A 9,283-nucleotide genomic window follows, 5' to 3' on the forward strand; every position below is an offset into this window, starting at 1 on the left:
CATCTAGCATCTCATGCCTAATTGGAGCCTACCAGATAATATGGATCTTTTTAAGATAAATCTGTGACTGCAGGCCAATGATAGCCTTCTAATTCATTATTATTTTATGGTTATGCCACATTTCTGGGTGTGTATGAAATGAGAAAAGAAAAGAATAACTAATGTTCTCTGAAGAAAAGAAAGTTCTTAGCAAAGGTAGTGGATTGGTAAAAATGTAAACAGATATGCATGCCAACTATAAAAATCATTAGTTTGCCCCACTCTCAAAAAAAAAAAAAAAGTAAAGGGAAAAAGAAGCCAGATAGGTCCAACAAGTCATCTTTATTTTCAAGTATTTAACTTTTCCTCAAAATGTGATGTGAGGTCAGGTTCAGATATATCTAATTTATATTTTCATGTTTTAAGGAAAAGGAAGACAAGAGGTAGAAATAAAAGAGAACATATTTCTTCTTTCCTTTAAAATATGATTATACATCCATTGAGGAAAGGAAGATTTCCTAGAAAGTTTTGCTGTCTTCTTAACATAACTTTTGTTGTTTCTGTTGTTAAGACTTATTAATTTATTAAATGCTATTGCATCTTACAATTGAAATGTGTGTTAGTACATATTTGCAAGAATTCTTGAGGAGTAGGATACATTTTGAAGATAGTGTATTAAATTATTTAGATGGCAATTCTTACTTATTATTGAATCAAAGATCATGGGTGATCTTGTCCAATAAAAGCATGTTTTCTCAAGAAATAAATCAGTACATATCCATGGAGTACCATGAGAGTGGCATTATTTTTATTATCTTTATAATTAATAGCTCCTGAAATATACAGCAATTTAATTGTTTACATTATTTTACTCTAATCCAGTAAATAGAATAGAATAGCTATTTTCCAATGGTTTGTTATTCTGCTAGCTTGACAATTTACTACCTATGTAAGCAGAATGAGCAAACAAAAAATTAACTTCTATCCTCAAGTGAGAGGGCTAAAATTTAATTAGACAAGTTTCATAAAGCAATAGGGTGATTCTAGCCTGCCTGTCCATACACATACTTTGATGATATAAAAATGAAGCCCTTTTCATCTCTTTTAGAAAGATATATGGATCTAGGGTTGGTTTTTGTTGTTGTTGTTGCTGTTTTAGTCAATCAGTCCTCTTGATGTTTGTGATAAATTGGCCAATTATACTTTCCAATCTCAAGAGGGAAATTAGGCAAAACTTATGTTTCATATTATTTTAAATCTGGTGATTTATATCGGAAAAGAGGCAATAGCCTGCATGCAGCCTATAGGCTATTTTCAATATGCTTTTAATGGATTTGAGGGTTGATGAAAAACCATCAACTCAGCTGTTGCAAGACCACTTGCAAGCCATCTGCTTTAAATTCATCATTTTAAGGCTACCCATGGTCTTATGATTTGCTTTCCAGATAATTGTGAGTCTTAGTGTAGCCATGGTGCAGGGCGCAAGAGCACCTGGCAAGGCCACTTGCTGGTGACAAATCTGGGAGAGAAACAAGTGGAGGTGAAACAAAGGAATTTATTTCAGTGAGGCCAACATCCGGAAGACAGCAGACTAATGTCTCAAAGACTGTCTCCAAAGTGCCAAAAAATACTTCCAGGTTGACAACAGGAATATGTGAGGCAAAGATGGGTGGGTGGGTGCAAGTAGGCAGTGAAAGATAAATGGATCATTTCCTTGGAGTCAATTGTGGGAGAATCTTGCTGGCTCAGGATGGTCCTTATTGTTTGAGGGGGTAGTTTTGGTTCCCATCAGGAGATGCTTTGCTCTCAGAACCTTCTGCCTGAGCCAAGAGATAAACTGGAAAGAAAAACCCAACTAGAAAGTTTAGAGGAAGGGACGCCTGGGTGGGTCAGTGGTTGAGCGTCTGCCTTCGGCTCAGGTCCTGATCCCAGGGTCCGGGATTGAGTCCCGCATTGGGCTCCCTGTGAGGAACCTGCTTCTCCCCGTGCCTATGTCTCTGCCCCCCCCTCTCTCTGTGTCTCTCATGAATAAATAAATAAAATCTTTAAAAAATAGGCAAAATGATTGTACATGCACACTGCACACATGTGCACACAGCTGCATATGTAGCAATGAAATCATTAAAGGAATGATCAGCAGTGCAGGGGCAAAATTTAATAATGCCTCTCCAGGGAAAGCACAAAAAGTACTGATTTATAGCATCTGTAAATTTCTGTGATATAAATACTCCCACAATGATGATATCAAGCTACCAATCTGAAGACAGAACCAAAGAATACTGGGGGATTTACACTCTTTGTCAGTTTATTGTTTACACTGGTCCTCCTATCAACAAAAAACTGAAAGCTTAATATTTTCCTGTCAACTCTACTTCCTTACAGCCAATAAACTGCCCTTTTGTCTTTCATCTATGTACTGAAACATCAACTCCAAAATTATCTGTGCCTGAATAATTATGTGATCTAAGGAATCTCTTCTCTCCCCTTCTCTTGCTTCATTTCCAGGCACGCATTTGTAACTATCAACCACCCTATATGCACTCTCTTTTCTTGACTTTGTTGACACTTCATTTTACTGTGTCTACATTACCCTTCAAATTCACATCAAGCCGTTTTGCCCTAAATTTAATGTAGGCTCTGTCCTTGTTAGCTACATTTGATATAGTATTATGATATAATTCTCTGAAAGAATACACATAAGGAAAAAGTGAGGTGCATATTCGAATATATACTTAAAATACGTATTGAAATGCTAATCATAAAGCAATCCATGAGCTGTAGCACATACCCATAAAAATCAGCACAGTGACTTTCCCAAAGTAGATAGTCACATTTTACTGAACAAATATAAAAACATCTGTATCTCTAAAGGACTTCATTTTTTCTGCTAAAATTAAGTAATATTATTGAAGTATAATTAGTATACAAGGAACTGCACATGTGGCAAACACCTGTGAGAACACACCACAATCAAGGGAATAGACATATCCAACGCTTCCAGAATTTCCTTGTATCCTTTGTTGTGGTGATGGTTTGTGTGTGTGTGTGTGTATGTGTGTGTGTATGTATGTGTGTACATGAAGAGGATGAGGTCTTCTATCTAGATTTTCTCAGCCTTAGACATTTTGAGGTTTTATTGAATTCACACTCATTCTTTAAAAATCTAATTGAGATCTTTGCATTACAAATTGGCAAATCTACAATAGCTTAAAGTATTCAGATATCATAGCATCTCTTACATTTGTGGTGTTTATTCAAATATCAGATTATTTTCTTATTTGCATTTGTGCTTTCTAAGAGGTATGCACTGAGGAATATAATTTCTTGGGGATCAAGAGAAAATTTGTAACTTTGGTATAGTTTTATTTTTCCATTTGCATTTAATTTCTATTTAACATGCTATCTCCATGCTATATTTTATCATCTACCATTTGCTTTTGTAAGCTAAATCCAAGCTCTGTGATTTTTGTCAGCTAGATAGTATCCTTAAATTTTATGAGCAGATAGAAGAATTGGAAGGAAGCACATCATCCAGATGCCTTAACCAGGTAACTTATTTTGTAATATGATTTCTGAATGTCAGGTAGTGATTCTATTCTGCAGAGATTTCCTGTTCTGTTCATTTAACCTGTTTTATTTTTCTTTTCTCCCTATCATGGGTTTAATTACTTTATGCAAATGCACACTTGAAACACTTTAAAATTAACATTTACATAAAAGATTAAAAGTGAAATTCAAACTGTATTTAAGCAGATGTGATCACATAAATATAAATCTGAATGCATATTTTATATTAAAGTGGAAATATAGTAAAATACACATGTTTTTGTTTAATATGTTTCCTCATTTGTTTTGACAAGATGACATTGTAATTTTTAACAATCCCTGCGTGTAATCCCCAATTAATTGTAACAAAATAAATTGGCTACCCCATGAAAATAAACCTGCAACCTTATGAAATTTTGACATGGAAGTAGCTAGCTCACATTGGAAATAATTTTTATTCTAACAGTAGCTACTACTTTATATAATGAGATATGATTCTAAAATTGTTTAGAATTATCTTCTTTATTTTTTAAAGATTTTATTTTTTAAGTAATCTCTACACCCAACACGCGGCTCAAACTCACTACCCTGAGATGGAGTCACACACTCTACTAACTGAGCCAGCCAGGTGCCCACAGAATTTTCTCCTCCAAAGCTGATATAATGAATAGTATATATGAGCAGAATTTAATTTAGATGCTATGAATTTTCTCATTCATTCATACAACTACATATTTCCCAAATTCAAAATATTCAAACTTGTTTAAGTAGCTAAACTCTTCTGCATTGCAAATTTAATAGGGGACTATAAAGAGGACTAGAGATAGAATAGAAATTACTTAGTATTTAAAATAATATAACCTAAAGGACCTCCTGATTTTGTTACTTAGTGGCTCCCTAATTTCAGTATATTATGCACACTCTCTAAACCTTTACTCATTTATCAAAAGAGCAAAATAATTTTGAAATCAAAGAGTTATAACTGACAAAAGATAAATGAAGCCAAATCATATGTAAACCTTAATGTATGGACTGATGGCTTAAAAGTGCTAGATGCAATATACATAATAGGCATAATAAATAAACGGTTGCCAGTATTAGTGGATGAAACTACCCTAAGTTGTTCACTAAACAGGTATTAGGAAACTATAATGTGCTAGGTAATGGAAAGTCACAACATTTATTCATTTAAAGAGTTAAACAATTTAAGAAAAAAAAAGGATCAAAACACAACTACAACATAAGTCATATATGGGTATATTTAAACTATTTATTTATTTATTTCTATACATTCAAACCTTCCAAAGGGTTCTGATTCCTTTTTGTTGGGGCAACAAAACTGCTACCTGGAAAAGCTATTGATGTATAAACAAAGATTAAATATTAATAAAATGAAAATTTAAATCTTTCAGAACAGAGAACAGATATAAAGGCCCAGAATAAAGAAAGTTATTTGGACAACTGCAAATAATTTAGCATGTCTGGGAGGTATAAGTCTAGGGGCTAGCAATTCTGCCAACTAATGAGAACAGAGATCTAGGAGGGAAGAGGTAAATATTTGCTTATGTATTATCCTGGGGACTTATGATTATACCCTGATGTTGAATGCAAAGCCATTAAAGATTTTTAATTAGTACAGGAGCAGCACTCATATTTGTGCTTTATAAAGTTGACTTTGGTTAGAGATTGAAAGCAAATAAAAACATTTAGGTGGCCACTACAGGCAACTAAAGAAGAAATGATGAGACAGTCAATGGCCTGAACTAAAGTAGATGTAGTGGCTGTAAAGACCTGGGAAATAGAAAAACTAGAAAGAAAATGAGGGGTTCCTGGATGGCTCAGTTGGTTGGGTGTCTGCTTTTGGCTTAGTCATGATCCCAGGGTCCTGGGATTGAGCCCTTCTTCAGGCTTCCTACTCAGCAGGGAATCTGCTTCTCCCTCTCCCTCTGCCACTCCCTCTGCTTATGCTCTCTCACTTACTTTCTGTCAAATAAAGAAAGAAAATCTTTTTTAAAAAAAAGGAAAATGAGGTGATTTGAATGGGAAGACAATGTATAGCAGGTTGAAGTAGTAGGATTTTCTCACTTAGGCACATGAATGATTTCTGAGACAAAAAGAAGTCAGACAAGGGAGAAATATTTAATTGCAATGGGAAAAGATTAATGACAAATTTTTTTGATATATTGAGTTTAAGAAGATCTATCCAATTGTGGAGAATCTGACCACTTCTTAGCTGCATAGAGTGCCACTTCTTCCCATGAAATAATATCATGATGCAACTATAGGACTTAGTCTTTGTGCAACCTGCAATAATTCATGATTAGACTTCTGAAATTGCAACAGACTTCATGTCTCTCCACAGTTTGCTATTACTGACTATAACAAAACAGTCTGTCTACAGTAAAGTGTTAATTAAATAGGCAAGATTTTCAGAAACCAGACTTTGGTATTTTCATTTCACTATAAAAGAAGATTAAATTATTTTGGAATAATTGAATTATGCGACTGAATGAGTAAGAATAATTTTTAATAAAAGTCAAATAATTAAGAACATTTGTTAAGATTTTGGAATGCCTTCATTATTAAAATCAACGTGATAATTTTTATTAAAATTTTAAAGTCTAATTTTCCACTTACTCTCAAATTATTTAATCTAACATTATGCAGGATCCTGATCTTACCCTATTTTGCACTTAATAACTGAACCAAATGGAAATATATGCTATTGATTGTTTTACTTAGCATGACCATATTTTCAAGTTCAGAAGTTTTGGAAAAGCAAACATCAAAACTTCCAACCACGTATGGAATGAATGTTAATTTTTTAAATTGTGTTTAAAAAATAAATGGAAGACTTAGATTTATCCCAGTATACATAGATCTCCCTCATATGTTTTGAGTATAATTATTAAATTGAGAGTCACATAGTTGGTTATTCATTGTTTGAAATGCACTAAGTGCAGTTCTGGCAATACTGTATTAATATATTTATATGAAAGCACCAAATCTCACATTATTTTTATTATAATATTTTTATTTGAACTTTTATTATTAAACTGTTTCAAAGGTCTTCTCTTTACTCCATAAGTAATGAAAATTAATTTAACAGAGAAAGTCCCTGGTGCTTTACTTCAGGTGAAGAGTTCAGATTTATCCTAATCGAGAGTACTAGAACTATTAGCTCTAAATGAATGAGCAATGGAAAATATAATATACAACAATATTCTTCGTTATGTTAGTTTACCATTCTTTTCTACTCCTCTTTGCTTACTCTTTGTATTACCTGAGGATTTGTGTGACAATCTTTCAAAGCATTACTAGCTGTGCAGTTCTGAAACCTGAAACTGAAACATCAAAAGAAAGCTTTCTTGTCTATATTTCTAATGGCTCTAAAATGTATCATGATTATTCAAACAGAAGTGATGGTTATGGATTTATTACCTTTTCTTGTTTGCCTCCATTTGGGGATATCTAAGAACCTTGTTTTGAAATATCAGCTGGAACAAGCTAGATTCAACATTAGGGTGCATACTTACTGCTCTAGTTATTATGAGAATGTCTGACTGAAGATACATAGTAAAGCTTCCTTTTGGTAGTGAGTTATTGAAATGCCACATGATGAAACAGGCAGGAAAGATAAACCTACTGCAGCATATAATAATGTTCCATCTGCCAACACTGACAGTCTTTGTTATCTAGCCTTTTCCTCCTACAAGGGTTTCTCAATAACTTTGATAACATTATTGCTATTCTATCCTAGATACATTTTTCATAAGCAATTATTAACAGCTTTATTTTTAACAAGAGTACCATGAGTATCACCGCCTTCTTGCATACATTTGTTGGTGCATTTGCATATGTGTGGCTTAATGACTTTGCAAGCCATACTGCCTTTTATTCTTGAAAGATGTGATTAGAATTTATGCCTTTAATTTCCTAGAGCTCTTACTTCCACCCAAACAGGTAAGCATCTTACCACTTTAAATTGCTCATTATAAATTCATACATGTTAAATTAGTTTTCAAATTGAATTCAGGATCACCCAATTGATAAGCATAGTAAATTAATGCACAATGAAGCAGGTTGCCAACTACAGTAATAGCTGTTTACTGAGATTTTTCTGCACAGATCTTTGCACATATAAACGGAGTTAGTTTACCCATTTATCACTTTAACTGCTAAGACACTATACAGTAAGTGCTATATGTCATTGCTACACTGTGCACATTGGAAGAATTTGCTTGGTTACACAATTGTGATAGTTTCTTTGTTTTCTCCCTAAAGCAAATGTAACACTTTCTCAAATGCCAGATGGAAAACTAATTATCTCTAAAACAAATACAACTGTAGCTAAAGTAGTACTACCTTTACAACCAGTATTTCTTAGTCTAGCCTGGAGGAGCATACCTAGAGACAAAAGCCAGGCATAATATTTCCATGTCTAGTTTGTCATCTGAGACTGCAAATAAGAAAGTTTATTGTGAGAAGCTCATAAGAAAGGTACTCCTACTTAGTTTAGAGTGAAAGGTTGAGGTTCAAGTATCACGTCCATGGCTAAGAATTCTAGTTCTCAGGGTAGCTCTTATTTTAGGCTGTATTTGACTTAGAATGCAGAGATTAAAAGTTCCTATCCCATCTCAGGAGAATGCAAAAGGTGGGATCTACTAAAGATTAAGTGACTTGGCTGAATTTTGTATCTATTTTCTAAAGAAAATGGACAATATAAAAACAAGTAAAATACAAGTTACAGTAGATGGCAATGACTGCTAGGGGAATAATTAAGCAGGTAAAGGGATACTGAGTATTAAGGAGTAAAGTAGAGGCTGTAATTTTAAAGAAGAATGCACAAAGATCTCATTGAGATAGTAAAATATATACAAAGACCTGAAGGAAGTAAGAAAGTAAGTCAAGGGATTTAGAGAAAGAGAGAATAGCAAATCAAATGCCCTTGGGGTGAAAGAATTCTTGGCATGTTTCAGAAACAACAGAGAAGCTAATGATTATGAAAAAAAAACATGAAGACAATACGGATAACAGGATATGAATTTGGAGTGTTAACAAGGAAACAATGTTGGGCATTATCAGCCACTGTGATGATTCTTTGAATGAGTCAGAAAACCATCAGAGGATTTTGCCAACATGTTGGAGATTTTTTTTTTTATCATGCAGATGAAAGATGATGACAATAGCTTACATCAGGGTGGTGGCCATGGTAGTGGTGAGCAGGGGCTGAATTCTGGATTAATTTGAATGCATTTTTTTTCATAGGATTTGCAAATAAATGTGTTATTGAGAAAAAGAAATAAACCAAGAAGGATGCTGGGAGATACAGAAGAATTGTTGGAGCCACATTCTTGAGTAGGTAAGAGTAGACAGATGTAATGCACAAGGGCTTGGGCTTTAGAGGAAAGCCAAAGCCATTTATATAGCAATGAACTGGAGGGAGGATCTCTGTTACAAACGCTACTTGGTCATGGTGGCCTATGGAATCACTTTGTATTGCTGCTTCTTTTCTCAGAGAAATAGGAAACATAGTGAAGAGGTAGGACTGAAGATAGGAAGGAGGTGTTAGGAACTTGAGATGTGGTGAGAAGACACAGGAACATGGCAGAAAGGTTATATCAGATATATATTCAATGGTTTCTGGGCAGCATTAGAAGTTCACTCTCATTTAAAATTAGTGGGTATGATTTTAAAAATCATGGAGTTAATCATCTTCTCTAGTCACATTTAGCTAGGCACTTTGAGCACACAATAG

The sequence above is a fragment of the Vulpes lagopus genome, chromosome 9, assembly GCF_018345385.1.
Source record: "Vulpes lagopus strain Blue_001 chromosome 9, ASM1834538v1, whole genome shotgun sequence".
Lineage (NCBI taxonomy): Eukaryota > Metazoa > Chordata > Mammalia > Carnivora > Canidae > Vulpes > Vulpes lagopus.